The 18,696-nt window shown below is 38.3% G+C and overlaps 1 protein-coding gene across 1 annotated transcript in view; it reads right to left on the bottom strand.

The window, feature by feature from the left end:
• Positions 1-18,696, bottom strand: part of CTPS2 (CTP synthase 2) — a 72,317-nt gene that overhangs the window by 26,792 nt on the left and 26,829 nt on the right. The window lies entirely within an intron of this gene.

Below are 18,696 nucleotides of genomic sequence, written 5' to 3'. Positions count from 1 at the left end.
TCCTGCTGAGCACAGCTATGAAAAGACCCCAGCAACACAAACTGACAAGGACTCAAGTCAAACTGGAGGAATCCATTCTTTTATTGACTCTTCCATCATTTCTCTACAGCATTAGCCAATACTTGATACTTAATTTCTTTAACTCTTAAAATCCCATCTCATGTTACTGTCCAGTTTGGGCAACCCTCTTTTCCAGAGATTGTTGTTTACTATTTTAGAAGTCACTGACCTAGAGCATTTATTTAATTAAAGCTTTAAAACTCTCCACAAAGGATTCTGCCTGAATAAGCAGGAATTCTGGTACTGAACATTTTTTTAACATTTTACTCAGAAAAAGTAATAAAGGGTGTGACTTTCTTTTCAAACAGTGCTTACTTACTCACATAAGCACAGTGCAGTAAACTGAGAAAGTGAATGGAGATGCTGATATGCAAAGTCGGCATAGATACTGCTTAACAGCATTTTAGAACTCATTCCAGTTATTCCAACCACGTGTCCCAGAGTCAGCTTGAAGAATTAAACAAACAGAAATTTTCAGACTGTTAGCATTAGTGATAGAAACAGGGTCAGACAGTGCTCACTACAGGAATACACTGGAGTGCCAGTCATGCCAGTACTGCAGGATTTGCCATAGACTTGAAATCAATGAGCATTCTCAGGCTTTGGATTGGTTCAATTCTCATTACAATTGTTGACCAAATACACACTCACTGAATTTCAGAAAGACCAAAACATCTGTACCTAGGAGAAATCCTTCCCTTCCTACTACATACATCTATCAAAAAATCAGAACTCTGTCACTGCTTTTGAAGGAGACTTCTCCAACTGAAATCACTAGTAGGTAAGATTTTGCCCTTACCAAATACACTTAAATCCACACGAGGTATAAGAGGAGGAAGGCATGAAGCAACTCTGTGTCTCAGAATTCTAAAGCACAGAGAAGAACCTAGAGAGGGAGATTAGACCTGGTGCTCTCTTCATCAAACACCCCAGCCACAAAAATGAGACAGGGATAATACAACACTTACAGCTCAAGATTACTTAAACAATAGTATGCTTGATGATCTCAGACTCAGAGAATTATTATATTGTACAGGCAACTGAATCATAGAACAGAATCATCAAGGTTGGAAAATATCTCCAAGATCATCAAGTCCACCTGTCAACCCAACACCTCCAAGCTCACTAAACCATGTCCCAAAGCGCCACGTCTATATTTTTTTTTTAACAACTCCAGCAATGGTGACTTTACTGCTTCCCTGGACAGCCTTTTCCAATGCTTGACAACTCCTTCAGTAAAGGAATTTTTCCTAATATCCAATCTAAACCTTTACTAGCACAACTTGAGGCCATTTTCTCTCATTCCATCACTTGTTACTTGGGAGAAGACACCAAACCTCCCCCCTCATTCACAACAACCTCCTTTCAGCTACAGAAAATTATAAATTGCCTTACTTTAATTTTTACTCTAGTTGGAAGGTACTTTTGTTGTGGTATAAGATTTCCCAGCTAACTTCAGAGCTGAGAAGAAATCCTTGAGAAGGTCTTGGATCAGTTGAAAGATTTCTTTTGTGTAATCTCTCTTGAATGCTAATCAGAACACCAAGCCACAGACATTTGTTTCTAATTATTTTTTGTAGGCCCTCTTCCTTTTTCAGGCCTGGCAAGAGACAGATATGGAGGCACGTTTACCACAGATTTATTTAAATTGTGTGTACACATGCTAACATGTAACAGTTGCTGCAATGGAAATAAAATACATCTGTGGACTATTTATTTTATTTATTGGAGATGGAAAAGCATCCTATCAAAAGGACAGCTATTTGAATAGAAAAAAAAAAGGCAATTACAAAGTCACGTAATTGGAAAAGGAGTCTGGAAGTTTTCAAGTAAAAGCTCTATGAAAGAAGGGCAGGGCAAAAACAGTACTGAGAGTGTGAAATCCATGCCAGTTATAAGAACACAAACCTAAACATATCTTTATTTTTTTGTAATTTAACTTCTGTTTTAAAGAGAAATGGCTTTATGCTGTGATTCAGTCTGATGAATAATTTTTGTGCTGACAACACACGCTTCACTGAGATTAACAACTTCATGCAGTTTTAAGTTTATTTTACCAACTAACTTTAGTTACAGTACATTTGATTCATATATATCATTACATTGAGGTTTTAAACTGAAGGAAAAAAATTATACTATCACATTGCTTGATACTGCTGTAAGAAAATAGCCGAGTAAATGAATGTAACAGATATATTGAATTCTAGCTGCATAAGGATTTCTGTATTTCAGATATGTGGGATGTAGCCCAGCACCACTCTTTTTTTTTTCATGCTTCATATCATGCCCAAAGATTAGTGGTAGACTATGAGCTTTAATGATTGATGGATCACCTCTTGAAATGGACACCAGAATTCAAAACCTGACATTTTTACATCAAAAAGAGAATTCTCTACTACCTGAGCTAACTAATATCTCTGATAGGTGAGCATTTTATGAAAATCAGCTGAAGAGAAGGAAAAAAATACACTTACTCAGAAAAAAAAATTCATGTTTATCTCAAAACTTCTAAGAACAAACAAAAAACCCCACAATACTATCCAAGATGTTAAGTAAAGGCAAACCCAAGAGAAAATATCCTGACACGTTGTAAAGACACTGCTGAATATCTGAAAAAAAAAAAAAAAAAAAAAAAAAAAAAAAAAAAAAAAAAAAAAAAAAAAAAAAAAAAAAAAAAAAAAAAAAAAAAAAAAAAAAAAAAAAAAATCCCACTGAAGTGGCAATCACAGACAGTTGTGAAAGTAAATACTACTCTATTCCCAGTGTCAAAATCTTGTGCCAATCTAATTTACTTAACGAACAGCTCAGCTGAGTCCACTCTACAAAACCACAAAACAACCAACTCATGTCAACCACTGTAACCTTTAATTGAAGCAATTTGTTCCGATGAGCAAGTCTATTTTGTTTTCAACTCTTCTTTTACATTTAAGATGTAACTTTGTATGAATGTAGATAATGAAGAAATGTAATGAGGGCTAAAGTTCTCATGCTAATTTAGAGTATAATCATGTTTCTTCCTACCTTCCACCCCCTTCTTTTCTTTGTTTTTGCATTATGAAATGGCATCTTACAGAGGATCACAACCAGAAACAACACTGTGCAAGCTAAGGTAACTGTTTCTGGAATGCTGCCAGGATCACTGGGGTTTTTTTCTGTTTAAAAATATATTAATATCTAGTGTATAGATACCTTGGAGCATTTTATTTGCATGTTTGTATTGCCCTCCTTCCCCATCTTCGGAAGCTTCCAGTTTGGTTTAACTCCTGATTAAATGTCAAGTCAGTTTCCTCACCTCTACTACTGGTAATATTATGTTCCTCATGACAAAAGCATACAAAATGAAAGGACCTATAGAACTGAAGTTAGCCACTCCATTACTTAGTGGTCCTCCCATTTAATTTACTAATTTGACACATCCTAGTAACAATACGGACTAAGAGGAGAACAGACATACTATAAAACAAGGAATTTCTAGGCAGAAAGCCTGCAGCACAACCACTGTAATTTCAACTACTACTACTTGTCTTCCATGGCATGCCCAAGACACTACAAGTACCTTGGCCTATCTGGTCCTTCTTGCCTGCAACTTTTTCTAAATTATAGAGAACTATTTACATATATATACTAGGTATACAGTATGGATATCTAGTCCTCTGGAAAGCTCTCCAGCAATGAGTAATGAGATTTTCTTTCCCCTTTGAAGTCAACAGCAGTAGTGGAGATTAGTTCCATGAGTGGTTAATTTCTCTCCCTCACATAAATAATAACATTTCTCATTCCAGCTAAAGAACTGAAGAACCAAAGCAAGTTTTGGATATCATATAGTAGTAATGAAGGCACTGACTTTTAATTCTAGGATTTCCTAAGCATACCATAAACTACATTAGAACAAAAAAGAAGACAGGTTAAGGAGATAATTAGAATTATACAACTCTGAACAGTTAGATTATCTTGAAAAAAAGTACTTCAGCATTTTCATCACTGTCTATCCAACAACAGTACACATCTCATGAGCTTCAGACAACCAAAGGAATGATATACATTAATATCATAGCAGAGATTAATTATTTTAATTACCTCTGTGAGCCATATCATGGATGCTCTGAGTGTCATGCTCTATATTACATTTAATAGTTTCCTCTTCCCAGTCAGAAAAGCTTCAGGTGGCCAAAGATCATCTTGCCTGGAAGAATTTTAATTCTAGTAGGTGACTCATGACCTACATTCCAAATCTTTTTTATTTCAAGCAGAAACTCAATGTCTTCCTTCTGAACAAGATCCTTCTTGCCTCACTTTGTTCTACCTCCTCCAAAAACCTGATAAACATCACTTTCCAGATCTTAATTTAATTCTGCACTCCTTGTGATCCTCCCCCTAGTACATTAACTCCATCCCCTTTAACATCAAATGACAAGAATTCTTTGGAATTAGCTTTGGAATTTGTTTGTGCTTATACAGATATCAGGCGTCAAGTTTAGACTGCATTTAAAAAGACAAGTGCCTCCAACAGTTGTATCCATGCCAGCTACATCAGCAGAGCTCGAATGTTAATCGCTTCCTCCCTCAAGAAGGCACCAGGGAGCACCACAAGGATGCTTGGATTCAACTAGGAGATCCACACCTAACATGACAGTACAAACATACCTATGCAGCTCATTTGCTAATGGATCATAAAACCCAAATTGCAAATCTACATATTCTTTTTTAGAGATAAATACTGTACACGCTTTTAAAATATAGTCAGCTAGGAAGATATGCGTACCAGAAGAAAGAAGAGAGAAGCAAAGAGGATGCGTGCATGCCTGTGGAGAACCATGAGCAAAAAGGCCAGAGAAGAAAAATCATGATCATTTCAGATAATTTCTTACTTAGCGACTAGACAGTGAAAGACTGCAAGAAATATTCTACCAATATGGTTGTTAAGAAAGTAACATCTATAGAAATAATGTCACATTTATACTACCACAAATCAAGTAGGCATTTTATTAGCATGACATCATACGAACACACCCAGTGTAATTCAGACGTCCCCTGTGAAAAGTGTGGGTGGCCAGGTACAGATCAATTCCACAGATAGGGCAGTGATCCACTCAAATGCTACAAATATTTACCAAGCAACCAGCAAAAGGTATTGCCACACAGCAGAAGTTCTAGGCTGTGGCACCAGCTGGCACAGTATCACACAACATGCAGCTACCTCACGGACAGAGCAACACGGAACAATTACAATCTAGCAAAGACAAAGTAATCAGTTTATTTAATGGTGCCCATATTTATTTTTTTTCCCTTCACCTGCATCTCTAATAGTTTGTGTCTCCAAAGGCAGAATGTAGAATCAGAAAGCATGAGAAAAAAAAAAAATAGTTAAAAAGCATACGTCTACAGTGAATCACCTGCCGAGTCCTTTGAAAATATAGTTGTTGCTTAGTGTGTAACTTCACAGTATGGAATATCTTATCACATGCAGGTCAAGGATGGGAAGCAAATAAATACAGAATTATGAAAACAGGAAGACTCACTTAATAAAAAAGTCTTCCTTCTGGGGGACCCTTTATGGTAGTCTTATACCTTGCTTCCAACAGATAACTTGACGGGGGGCAGATTATTTATTAAAAATAAAACTTTGGCTAAAGGTTTATTTTTCATTTTAAAATGTTCAGATCATAACAAACAGACCACTCACATCTCATTAACACAACTATGGAACCGATTTGAATTTTTCAGGTTTTTCTTGCATTCTTAGGCTTGTGTTCAATTCCAGTTCTCACTCCTGGATGCTACAAGGCTGTTATGAAAAGGGTGGAAGTCCTCAGTTGCCACACAGACCTTTTCTTTGCAGGTATCAAGCCACTTTACAAAGGCCTGTATATTCCATAACTTCAATTTGGTATGAGAAAAATAAGACAGATTACGTTATTCGTTTAACCTAGCAAAACCAAGACTCCTGAGACAATTAATCTTGTTCCTACACTTTAGAAACAAGGCACATAACACTGAAACTCACACATTCCCAGGTGAGTTTCTAACAAGATCAGTGTCTTAACATAACTTGGTCGGTTATCTATGTGGGAGAAACACCTATGGTAATAGAATTCATAATACTGGAGGCTATTTCATGTAGTTTTCAAAACACGAACTACAGTGCACAGGTTCATGTTTCCTAATTTTTAATGCTTTTTTAAAATACACAATTTCTGCAAGCTTGTTTGTGAGGCTGGATTTTTGGGGCCAGAGGGATGGACAAGGTGTTTTGGAGGCATTACATTCAGTGATGTAATCATGGTATGTTAAGGGATCTGGACAAGCTCCTTCCACATTTTAGTTCATTGATCAGTACTGCATTTTTAGCCTGCCAAACAGGATAACTGTGAGGAACGAGTTTAACACAGTGCTTCCAAGTTAGTCCCTGTGTGTGGGAATCACCTCACATAACTTTGACTGCTTAACTTTCTGACAGATTATTTCAGGGAGCCATCTGAGTGCCCCTCTCTGCAGGGAGCAGAGCACATCCAGAGACCAATACACCTGAGCCACAAAATTGCACCGAAACACATGGTGGCCTAACGACCTGATCTACACCATGAGGCAAGCAGTCCTGTTCTGCCCTGACACATACAACCTGCTTGCACAAAATGGTTGTGCGAGTAGCTCTTCCACATCCATACTTCGTCAACACTATATATACCACCCCTGCAGCATCCACAGTTCATACCTAGGTGACACACTATTCAAATATATTGCAACATTACCAAGACAGACTTGGGAAACAGTCCTCCATAAAATAAATGTTCACTGCTTGTTACATCAGGCCCTGCCAGACACTCCCTTATGTCTACTCCATCCAGAAAATTGCTTTGTACATAACATAAATTCCCCTTTTTCATTTACAATAGTTACACATAATTCCTTATGTAAGTACCAGAAAGGTCAAAGACTTAGTGAAAATGTAGCATGCAATTTTATTTAGAAAATCCTTCTTATGAAGAAAACCTTAAGAAAGGAAAAAAGTGGGAGGTTATTAAGAGCAAGAAGGCATCCTTCACAAAAAAAATAAATCTACATCCAAGTGAAGATAAAGAAATACAAATACTTTTAAGTTAAATAAATAACTACCAAATCATTACTCGCTCACCAAAATAGTCAAGAAACAATGTGCAAAAGGCATCAATAACTAAATTATTTTTTCATTTAGGGATAAAATCTGGCATTGTAAAGCTAATCACAGAATGGTTTGTATTGGAAGAGACCTTAATTACCATCTAGTTCCAACCCCCTTGCACGGACAGGGACACCTCCCACTAGATCAGGTTGCTAAAAGCCCCATCCAACCTGGTGTTGAACACTTCCAGGCAGGGAGCAGCCACAGCTTCTCTGAGCAACCTGTTCCAGTGTCTCACCACCATCATATTGAAGAATTTCCTCCCATTGTCTAACCTAAATCTCCCTTTTCCAGTTTTAATCCTTTACCCCTTGCCCTCTCACTACAAGCCGTGGTGAAGTCTCTCCCCAGCTTTCCTGTAGCCCCTTCTGGTACTGGAAGGCTGCTGTGAGGTCTCCCCAGAGCCTTCTCTTCTCCAGGCTGAACAGTCTCAACTTTCTGAGCCTGTCTTCATAGGAGAGATGCTCCAGCCCTCTGATCACCTTTCTGGCCCTTCTCTGGACTTGCTTCAGGAGTTCCATGTCTTTTTTATGTTGGGGGCTCCAGAACTGGACACAATACCCCAGGTGGGGTCTCACAAGAGCAGAGAGGGAGAATCACCTCCCTTGACCTAACCAAATATCAGGATTAAAAAAATAAAATAGTCATACTCAAAGAAGCTATGTCCACTGCATTAAAAAAAAAATAATAATAAAAATTAGCATTTTGCATGTGTGCCCTGTCAAGGAGTTTTAAAGACATTCCCAAACTAAAATTCTTCTTCATGGGATTCTCCTTCGTCAGAAACTCTGATGGTCCCATCTCAAATTGAAGTGTTAAATGAAGTTTACAAAACAAATAGACAAAATAGTAAGAAATCATTGGAAATTGATGGTACTCAATTCTGAAGCAACTGAAGGGTGAAATAGTTGATCTAGTAACTGTGGTGAATAACCTACCATCATCCTCATCCTCCAAAGAGGCAAATGCTTCAGAGGAGATACAGAGACCTAGAGTCTGAAACACATGATGTCCCTACCAGGCGACCTAGCAGACCCCATAACAAAAAAGTGTAAGGAGGGTGCATCTGGGCAGCTGTAACAGGTTGAGACATTGGCAGCAAAGACTTTGTAAAGGGAGGTTGTCTCTCTGTCACCTAGCTATTGAAGTTCTTAAGAGGAAAAGTACATGGATAAGGGAGATTTGGTTAATAACCAGAGTCCACTTTGATTTCTAACAGATACTAGAAAGACTTATTAGGCATGTAATCAAGTACTCTTACATAAAAAAACTAAACATCTATGGGATTAACACACAAAAAATAGTTAAAAGTACAAGGGTAGAAGAAAACGCAATTTTTCACAGTGAAGGAAAGTCACTAATAGAGTTGAACAAGGCTCTAGGAATAGTACATCCAACTTATTTGATAAGAAGCAAAAGAGTGAACAGTAGGTGACAGTCTGCTAATGACACCTAATTTACTGAGAGTAATAAAGATGAGGGCTTACTACAAAGAATCACAAAAGGACCTTCCGAAATTTAGTGACCAAAATGCCAGGTGAAATTCAGCAGAATCAAATATAAAGTCATGCACAAGGGCTAAAACAAGCTTAATTTCACATCACAGTTACAGGCTTTGAGCTGATCACAGCCCTTTGGGAACAGGACCTTGAGACTACAATAGAGAGTTCTATGAAGATGTCAGTTCAACACTCACTAATGGTCAAAAGCTATTCAAAATTATTAGCAACTACAAAAGGAAGACAGACCACAACAGAGAAAGTAAATGTAACAGTTCTTACAAGCTATGCTGGCCACAGTTAATACTGTGTAGTTTAGGTTTTCCAGTCTTTCTGCCTTGAAAACACCTTAGATGTAAGTTGTAGGAAATGAGAATACATACTGGGGAAGCATGACTGTACATCTGCTCTACTATATTTTTCCACTGATAATTAACTCATAGATGACAATGGAGCTGTGTGATGGGCCAAATGGGCCTTTGGTCTAGATGGAAATGTGGTCTTACCCAGTGTGTTTTTCTTAAGTAAAGGTGACGCCATAAAATGCACCAGAGAACACCAAAGGCATTGCCCGCCTCTGATATAACTAACCACAGCTGTGCTTAGTTTGCAAATATATTTAATCAGCTCAACCTGAGTTCTAAGAGGAAAGCAGGGTTCTTTCCATTTAATTTGCTATCTCAAATAAAGACCCTCCCAGTGCTACTTGTCACCCCAACTTCAGGTTTTGCTGAGTTTGCAAGGATGTGGTGGAATGAAGAAGAAATTAAACAAATTAACAGATGAAATGACTTTTAGAAGCTTTTTCAGTAAGTATTGGTTCTCTAATGGTCCCAAGAAGACAGATGATAGAATGTGACCTAAGTTCCAGCTCAGAAAACACAGGTGGAAAGAAGTTGAGTGATAAGCTGCTGATATATTCACCCCATAATGGTGCTAATGATACTGAATTTCAAAAACAGTAATTTATTTGGTGTTATAGACTTCATATTTTTTCTGTATACGTACCATCACTTGCAATTCAACTTTCAGAGTGAAACAGTGATACAACACAAATATTGCAAGAACTCTCTACTTAAAATGGATTATTGAAAGAAAGTTTAGAAAAATTTTCTGCCACAAGACAAAAGGTTTGCACAAAGTTAAGCTGGGTAAGAGAGCAATGGTTGCTGATCTGTGTTGCTTGCAGATACAACATGTTTGCTGTCATTTGTCAAAACTTATTTTTCACTTTACAGATTGAGCAATAGTGAGGCTTTGGTATTTTTCCCAAGTTCTTGGGAAACAGTTGGTCTTCCTTCTCACCAGTGAAGACCAACATTAACAGTTTCATGGGAAGTTACATCTCTGATCCTGATGCAGGCTCTCTGTAATTAGCCAGGCGAAATGATAATCCTAATGGTAGCCACAGCTAACTAAATCTATATTATTTTTTTAGCTGAAATGCAATAATCACCAAGTAGTTTAATACATGCATTCTTACTATTTTCCAATTTATAATTCCAGATTCTTCATAACTACATGCTTGAGCTTTTTAATCCTAGGATATGATGCACAAGAGAAGATGAGTGTACAGAGATGATGGGAAAAATCAACTTTAGTAATGTCTCAGAGAAAAAAGCGTTTCTCCTTTTTTTTAAGTTTTGGCAGTTCTGTCACACAAAGGCCACATTGCATGCACAGGTATCTTGGTGTTAAGCAGATCTGTTTCAAACTGATGCTAGCCTTAAGGCTCAGCTCCACATGGCACCTTGTGCACAATCTTACAAGCTAAAGACACTTCAAACTTCCTTATAAAATCCTCGCTACTCTCACTTCTGAATCTGAAGAAACTTCTTAAAGCTGTAATTTGTTACGAGCTTAGATGTGAATTTCCATTACAGAAAGGAAATAAAATTATCAAGCAAAGCCCTTCTGTGTGGAAGACAAGACTAGTCACTAAACTAAACTGTCTGTAAGGTTGAAACTTCAATTCAACTGAATTGGTAATCGGGTTCCTCACTAGCCCAACTGAGAAATGAGTTATGACTGATATGGATAATTTGTTAATTTCAGTTTATAGCCAAATGCAAATCTTCTTCTTTGAAGTTCTGTTATACAGTTGTTTATAAATGGCTTGTTTGATACATTTGTGTAAACTAAGAACTTCCAAACTGCTACTGCTGTTTATTTTTAATTTATTATAATTTGGCTTTGATTTATTAATCACATTAGGTAATTAGAAAATATAAAATTAAGCTAGGTAGACAAGCACTATCCTTTCTTGATTACAGTTTTTGTTAAGTTGCAATAGGTTGATTTCCTTCAGTAGGCCATAATCACATATAAAATATTTAGACAACTGATTGCTCTATGCTGTTAAATGATGACTCTCATAAGACTGTTAGCTCTCCCTGATTTAATCTTTGCTTTTCCCTCATGTCCCAGAGTAACTCTTGACTCGGTCAAGACAGGGGGTGGGGGAAAGACTTCTCTAGCAGTCTTTTGCCTCCATTGTCCCTAATTCTCATATCAGAGAGGCCTGAAACAAAGTTACTCATGGTTACTTACTTAAAGAACATTTTTACAGTCTTCCCTTAGAGAGAATTTAGCAAATATCTATTATATCTACTAATGAACACATCAAAGCGCTAATATATGAGGGATTTGTATGCCAAAGGTAAAGTTGTTACTTTGTAAGACAATTTTTGTAAGATCATTTTTGTAATTTTTCACATTGATAATGAAACGTATCCCAGAATATCACTTATGATCTGATTTTACAAGACATGGCACACTTGCAGACTTCTAACTGAGAATTACTAATTAGTGGAGCTCAACCAGTGTATGTAAGTACCTCTTTCTCTGAATCAAAGAGAGAGCTCCATGGTTCTTACCAGTATGCTATTTATTTCTCTGCCTCCACATGTGGCCAAGTCTGACTCATTCAGCGATGCTGATCTAGTTGTTCTTACAGATTGTTGAAGGCAAAGAAATTGAACAGAGAGATTCAAAGGTTTCTACCAAAGAAATCTTGCAAAATTACCTCCATTTTTTTCTCCCTAAGACCACCTCTCATGGTTGCTGCTGTTTTCCCCAAACTTACCTGTTCCTGGAGGAAAGCAGGTGCTCATTGCCTAGCAGAAACACCTTTACCCAGTATTGTGGCACTGTCTCAATAGTCCCCTGCTACTTCAACATCTAGGCCAGCAGAGCTGCAGCAGGATCACAGTGACCTAGAAGATCACGGCTGCACAATTCTGATAAAAGACCCCAGTGCCCCATTTCTAAGGGCTTGAGCATTGTAACTGCTGAAGCCCCACTGTCCCTACCCAGTGTACAAGACGACCACACAAGAGCGCACACGGGTCCATGTGGTCAAAAATTGAGAATACACATTCTCCCAGTTCCTGCTGTTTAATGCAAAAGGCAAAACTGTTTTAGACAGAGAAGCCAGAACCCAGGACTCCTCATCTTCCCCACATGGACTCAAAGAGAATCACGAGTATCTTATTAAATCTCCATGCCACCTCAAGGTGTAGGCTTGCTTGGAAATAAAGCAACACCAACTCACATTATACCAGGCCCATTTCTATCAAATCATGTAACATAAATTGTAAGAATACATAATGGATTAGGCTTTTCCAGGATAGAGACAACCAGATATATAATTTCTGATTCACTAATAAGATTGTTACATTGACAGACAGCAGTGCTGGATTTGCATGAGAACAGATTACAGGTCTTTCTAGGAGAGACAAAAGCTGGGCAAAGGAGTTTCGTACTAGTATTTTAGGAATCTCAGGGCTAGGTAATTCCCAGATTATACGCCCATGTGGTTGATACAGTGCACTGGAAAATAAACTACAGAACTCGATTCTAACATCAATTTTCTTTTCAGAAGAAGGGTTCTTAAGATTCTGACAGCTGAGACATTTCAGGAGTCCAAGCATTTCCAAGGTCAGAGGACAGCTGAGAGAAGACTTAATCACACCACAGAAATAAAGAAGTTGCTAGTAACCCTTTGTACAGCATTACCTTACGTATACTGACTTCACCCTACCTGAAACTCAGCAAAATGTCTCTCCTCCATAAAACCCTATGTGCTTTGCTGGAATGGAGAGAATTTCTGCATTTTTTAATTACTTTAAGATTCCAAGAAGCAAAGCCAAGCTTAGGAAGGAACAGAAAGGTTTTGGGTTTTAGTCATTATGCTAGCTGTAAACTTCAGCTGTGGCCATAATGACCTTATCGCACTGCTGCATAAACCAAGGGTCAGAAAGTGGAAGGATAAAACCTCTTCTTGAAACACATCTTCCCTCAAAACTGCCTTGTGTAACACAGAATCTACATCACAGGAATTTTCAGTGAAATAGTAGCTTGTCTGCCAGATTTGTACATTTGACAGCAAAAGCTGACACATATAGCTACAATGACTAGCACATGACCAATTTAAAGCTGACTACAAGTAGCGCATCATATTAAATCATTCATCCCTGTAGCAGCCTCGCCCATCCCTGTTTAGGGAAACACCTTCAAAGTCTCATTAGGTGTATGTCACAAGGGAGGGCCTGGAAGAAACTCTAATCAGGATAACCCATATAGTTCAAGTTTAATTTGTGAGATGAGACAACCCTTTTATGCATCACCACGGGAGGTTTTACAAACAATGGCAATTTTGACATAAGGAATTCAACACTTGTGACACACAAAGGATTTTACAACCCATCCTCAACTTCCATCTAACAATTCCATTCCTCAAAGCAATGCCACATTCTCTGCAAATGTGTTAGTGCAGTTTGCTGAACTTTTCACCCATAATAATTTCATCTTTTTCTGAAAATTTGTTATCTGGATGTTGCTTCTCTCTCAATCTGTCCTTTGTCTCCTCATAGCCTGACAGTAAGAACCCATGGCACTGGCAACACTGAAATGTTCTATCACAACTCCCCTATTTGCACTAGAGAGTTAGCTCTCCCACACCTGACTACACAAACCTTGAAAAAAGTCCCATGACTATCTGTATCCCAAATTTAAAGCCTTTTCCTTTTTGCAGGTGGTGCAAGAAGACTGCAGACGCAGGACTGATTCTCTGCAGAACTCACCAAAGCCCTTATAGCCAAACTGAACACCCATCATGGTAGCAGCATACATCTGGATCTCCATGGCTTTCCTTTTATTATTTGCAAATTATCTACAGTAAAAAAATATATTTTAAAATTATTCCTAGTGATCTGTTATGTTACATATCCCCTACTCCAGATGCAGTGTGGGAACTGGTATTTTACAACAGACATGACTGATACATGTACATTCTTCATACTTTCTTACATATTATAACTTATAACTAGTTCTCTAAAAATACCACTCTGATAATTTACTCAATAGGAAATCCAACTTGACACCTGTGCAAGACTTCTTTGCAAATCAGATAAAGAACTGTATGATCCAAAGAACCCCGAATCCAGCCCAATTTACTTAAATTGTTCCATCACCTTTCTCCAATTCCACTCCAGAAAGTAACTGGAGTTAGCAAAGGGCTTTGATCTAGTGATTGATGTCTGGAAGCTAGAGATGATGCATAAGCAGTATACATGAAGAAATAAGTAAAAACTAAGCACAAAACCACCTCCTGTTTGTTGTGTTTTGTTTTTTCTTTCCAAATATATAACATTCAAAAATACATGTTCTCAATTATAGCTAACTCCACTTTGACACTAGACATTTCTACATTGTGGTCAGGCTGTAACATAAGCCTCACAGAGATTTCTTAGGCAGCTTTAAAGTAGTTGGGCTCAGATACAAGTAACAGTGGTGCCATGCTGCTACAATAAAATACAATGATGATGGTGGAAAAGTACTGGAGGGTTAGGGTGTTAACCCATCAATAGAGAATTAAAGAGGGTGACCAAAATAGTTGCTGCCTTCATGTGACAGCCCCACCCTTGAGGAAGGTGCCCTGTCCCTTCCAACAGTGTCACTGAATGGCACAGAAATCCACTTTTAGACCAGCTCAATTTATAGTCCAGCACAGGGAGTGCAGATTCACATACCATTCCACCATCAATGGTGGCAGGAAGGACATGACAAGGGTAAAAGAGATACCACCTGAGTTACCACCTCACTTAATCAAACGTGCATGAAGACCATGTGACCATGATGCCACAAGCTCCAGCACTCCTACCACCCGCAGTGGTGCCCAAACGTTAGTCATCACTGTGGCTTGTATTCTCTTACGCTCCAATGTGTTTGGAATTGCATGCTCCAAATATGCCAGCAAAGCAGTTTACTAGGGAAATATTCAGCAACAGCCAATTTTGAATGAATATTGAATCTGCAGACACCATCACTGAAAGAAAACCATCACAGGGACATGTGTGTGATGTGCATCCCTGAACAGACAAAATATCATCAACTTCATTCTTTTTTTGCTAATGGCTTTGTATCTAAGCCACAATGAAAACGTCCATTCCAAAAGGATACAGTGCTTACTAACACGATTTCTCTAGCCCAGGGCAAACCCAATTGAGTTATATCATAAACTGCGGGAATGATATATATACATACATCCAAGAAAGAGCAGCAAAGCACTTTAACCAAATCTAGATTGCTGCTTCTATACTGGCAGTCAGCTTGCACAGACATCAAAGCTTGATACCAAGCACTGTTCTACAGCATAGGTAAAATGCTATCTGCTAGTCACACATCATCTAATAGTGGCAACAGTAATATATTTTCTTCCTCTGATTTTGCTCAAATTCTTGGTCAGTGACCAGAACTCCTTACCCCTGGCTATCACTCTGCCATTGGTGGATTGTGCTGGATAAACTGCACCTATTTCAGAATAGTACGTACGTCCTACAAAGGGGTATTCTGGCAAAGACAGTGTACTGGGGCCTGTCACACTGAGTTCTGTAGCTGACTTCAATACAGAATTCAGAGATGCCATACAGATTATTCAAAGGGAGCATTGTAGTCTAAATTAAAGAGAAGACAACAAAGAGTTGGGAGATGAAACTACAAATCCCAACTCTGCCATTCTCTCATTCAGATAACCTCTTATAGATTACAGTGCTGTGTGACTAAAGCTGATCTGAAGAGACTGGATTCATCCCCAGATTTGGCACACAGCTCTTGAGCAGGTCACCTAAATTTCCAGGCATTGGGCTATCACTTCCATGGGAAGACATTTCAGTAAAACTAGTTGTGCTATTTTGTAATTAGGTGGTGTTCCTTAATGAACTCTTAACAAATTAACACAGTTAATAGGCTGAATTCCTTGAAACACAATTCTTCTTCCGTATTATTAAGCATCTTACTACTACATTTTCAAGAGACAGAGGTGCCCTTGGTACAAATGAAATCAGTCAGCTTAACACCTAAAAAGTTTTGGAAATACTGTTAACACCAACAATGCATGTCAGGCACACTAGCTTCCTGATACTGCTTCCAAAAAAAGCATTAAGCATGCTAGGGCTAACACAGGCAGGAGCTGTAGGCAAGGAAAATTAGCAGATGAGGACAGTGGATCACCTGGTCATGCACTGATACTGAACTTTCACCATCTACCAAAGGTGGAAAACAGGATGGTAGGAGAAAGAGACAGATGTTTGGTTTTCATTTTATTTGCAGACAGAAGAGGAAGACAAAGACACTTAGGATTATCTCATCGTCATGCAGTTCATATCCCAGTTTGGAGAGCAGGACCTGCCCTAACCCAATGCATTCTACATCAGGACTCCCAGACTTGCTTGCACTACTACCACCAACTATAGCAGCAGCAGTAGAGGTTCTACTAGTGATGATGGCAGCAGCTCCTGACTTTCTGTTGAGCCAAAAAAGCAAAAACACAAGAAAGTGCATTTCCAGCTTCACCTCTCAGTTGGAAAGACTGAAGGATGCCTGGCGACAGTTCTCTGACTTTCAAGCCAATGCCAAGTTTTTAAGATAAATTTGAAAGCAGTGTACTTGTCCTCTCCAAAACTAGCTGCAAATAAAATGTCAAGAAACTTGACAAAGTCATCCACTAGAAAAAAAGACCTGTAGCCTGGCACCTCTCTGTAAAATGGCATACGGGTTCTCCTGATAAACAAAGTGCTTCAGGCACTAAATCTGCAATACCACGAGCTGTGCAGCTTTGGACACGGCATCTCACGCAGGATGGGAACCAACTGGAGAAAGGAAAGAAAAGATGAGAAGGCCCAAAAAGCAGGACTCCTAAAGGAAGAGTGAACTAGCAAGGATTTCTGACACAAAAAAGGAAGACAAGGGATTCCTCTGATATGTTAAAGGCCATATCTGTGGTGGCAGAACTAAGTGCAGCAATTACTGTTTTTTATATATATTAATATTTTATATATATTACTATAATATTTATATATTTATAACTATATATATTACTAATGGGCATAAGTAATAATTAAGATTATAATTAAGATAAGGAACCACAAAGAGCAGACCAGATGAGGAGGTTGTGGACTCCCCATTATTTAAGACGGATAAGAAAATGTTAAGCAGACATGTAACCTAAATACTAGTGATCCCACCCTAGGGCAAACCAAAGAATGTATTATATGAGCACTAGAGGACTCTTTTAATAATGTCTCTGACACTTTGGGAAGTAAGTAAAAGCACATGCAAGCAAACTGCTAATGCAAGGTGCGTATCGACATGACTCATCTAGCAAAGCTTGCCTATTCTCCTCAGGAAACCTACTGATCTGTCATGGAACCCTAGAACCATACACTTGCAGTTCCAGAAACACCCCTCCCAACCCATACACCTCTGATAGACCCACAAAGTTCTGGGCTCAGTTATGAGTTATGCACAAGGCAAAAGGTTAGTAAGTGACCCTGGAGCTAAGCACCAAAAAATGACAATAGCAGACATCAGGCAGATCAAGTGAAATGTAGAAATCACAGCCAGAGTCAGCAACTCAGCTGTTGCCGAACCAGCAGTGTTAGTTTATGAAGCATCAACCGTGGTCTGAATATCACTAAAAAATACCCCACAAACCATCAACAGTACAAGATTTCAGAACCTGCAGAAGTCAATACTCAGTTTTGAACGTGTTCCCAAGATGGAACTGTTTTTCAGAACCTTACACTCACCTTTCAAATTTAGAATGCTTCAGTCTACTCCCATTCACACCATGATTCTTAACACTACCCACCAAAGCTTTATCCCAGAGCAAATTCATCACTCTTGTGTCAAGAATAGCAACAAAAAAAAACAAAAACAAAAAATAATGGAGAAGCGGCTTTGGTATTGGAGATTACCAACTTGCACAAAGGGCAAGTAGCTTCTCCATATTTTATTTATCTGTCTCTTTCTAAAACCAATTTATATTCAACATTTTCCAAAAGTCCATTAAAGTAACCAATGTTACATATATCCCTGTAAGAGCCTTTTTCAGACTTCTTTCAGTGTGGGACATCTTGATGTGTAAAATACACAAATTTAAGACATAAAACCTTTCCAGGATGGCCTATAAAGTAAAATCTACATCAAGCACACGGGTGGATGCTGATGCCAATCCATTTCAGAGACTAAAAAAAAATACTCATTTCTACAAAGAAATAGTATCCTATTCCTTTGACTATTGACAACACAACAAAAACAGTGCACTGACTCAATGACAAATGCTAGTTTCATAATTAGGGTGGAGCACGCAAGCAACTATAAAGGTTGCCCCAACCTGAGACTCTTACTTCTGCTGGATACATTTGAAAGCTCTGGATTTTGAGTGAGGTAAGTATAACCTAAACTTACTGGGTGTTTCCAATCTCTGAAGGCAATGTAGATTATTTTCTTTCATGGGAAAGTTGATCCAGTTTCACAGGCAAAAAAAAAAACACCACCTCTTTTCATCTAGGTTAAGTATTAATAATTTCATATGCTTAGTTAAACCAATGGAATAGATTGTTAGATGCATTTCAAAATTCTGATGCACAGGATTGTTACTGTCTGCTGTGTTTGCAGGTATTTTTCAAGAAGAAA

This window comes from Chaetura pelagica, unplaced genomic scaffold, assembly GCF_000747805.2.
Source record: "Chaetura pelagica isolate M959 unplaced genomic scaffold, ChaPel_1.0 scaffold412, whole genome shotgun sequence".
Lineage (NCBI taxonomy): Eukaryota > Metazoa > Chordata > Aves > Apodiformes > Apodidae > Chaetura > Chaetura pelagica.
This window is presented reverse-complemented; position numbering and strand designations above follow the sequence as displayed.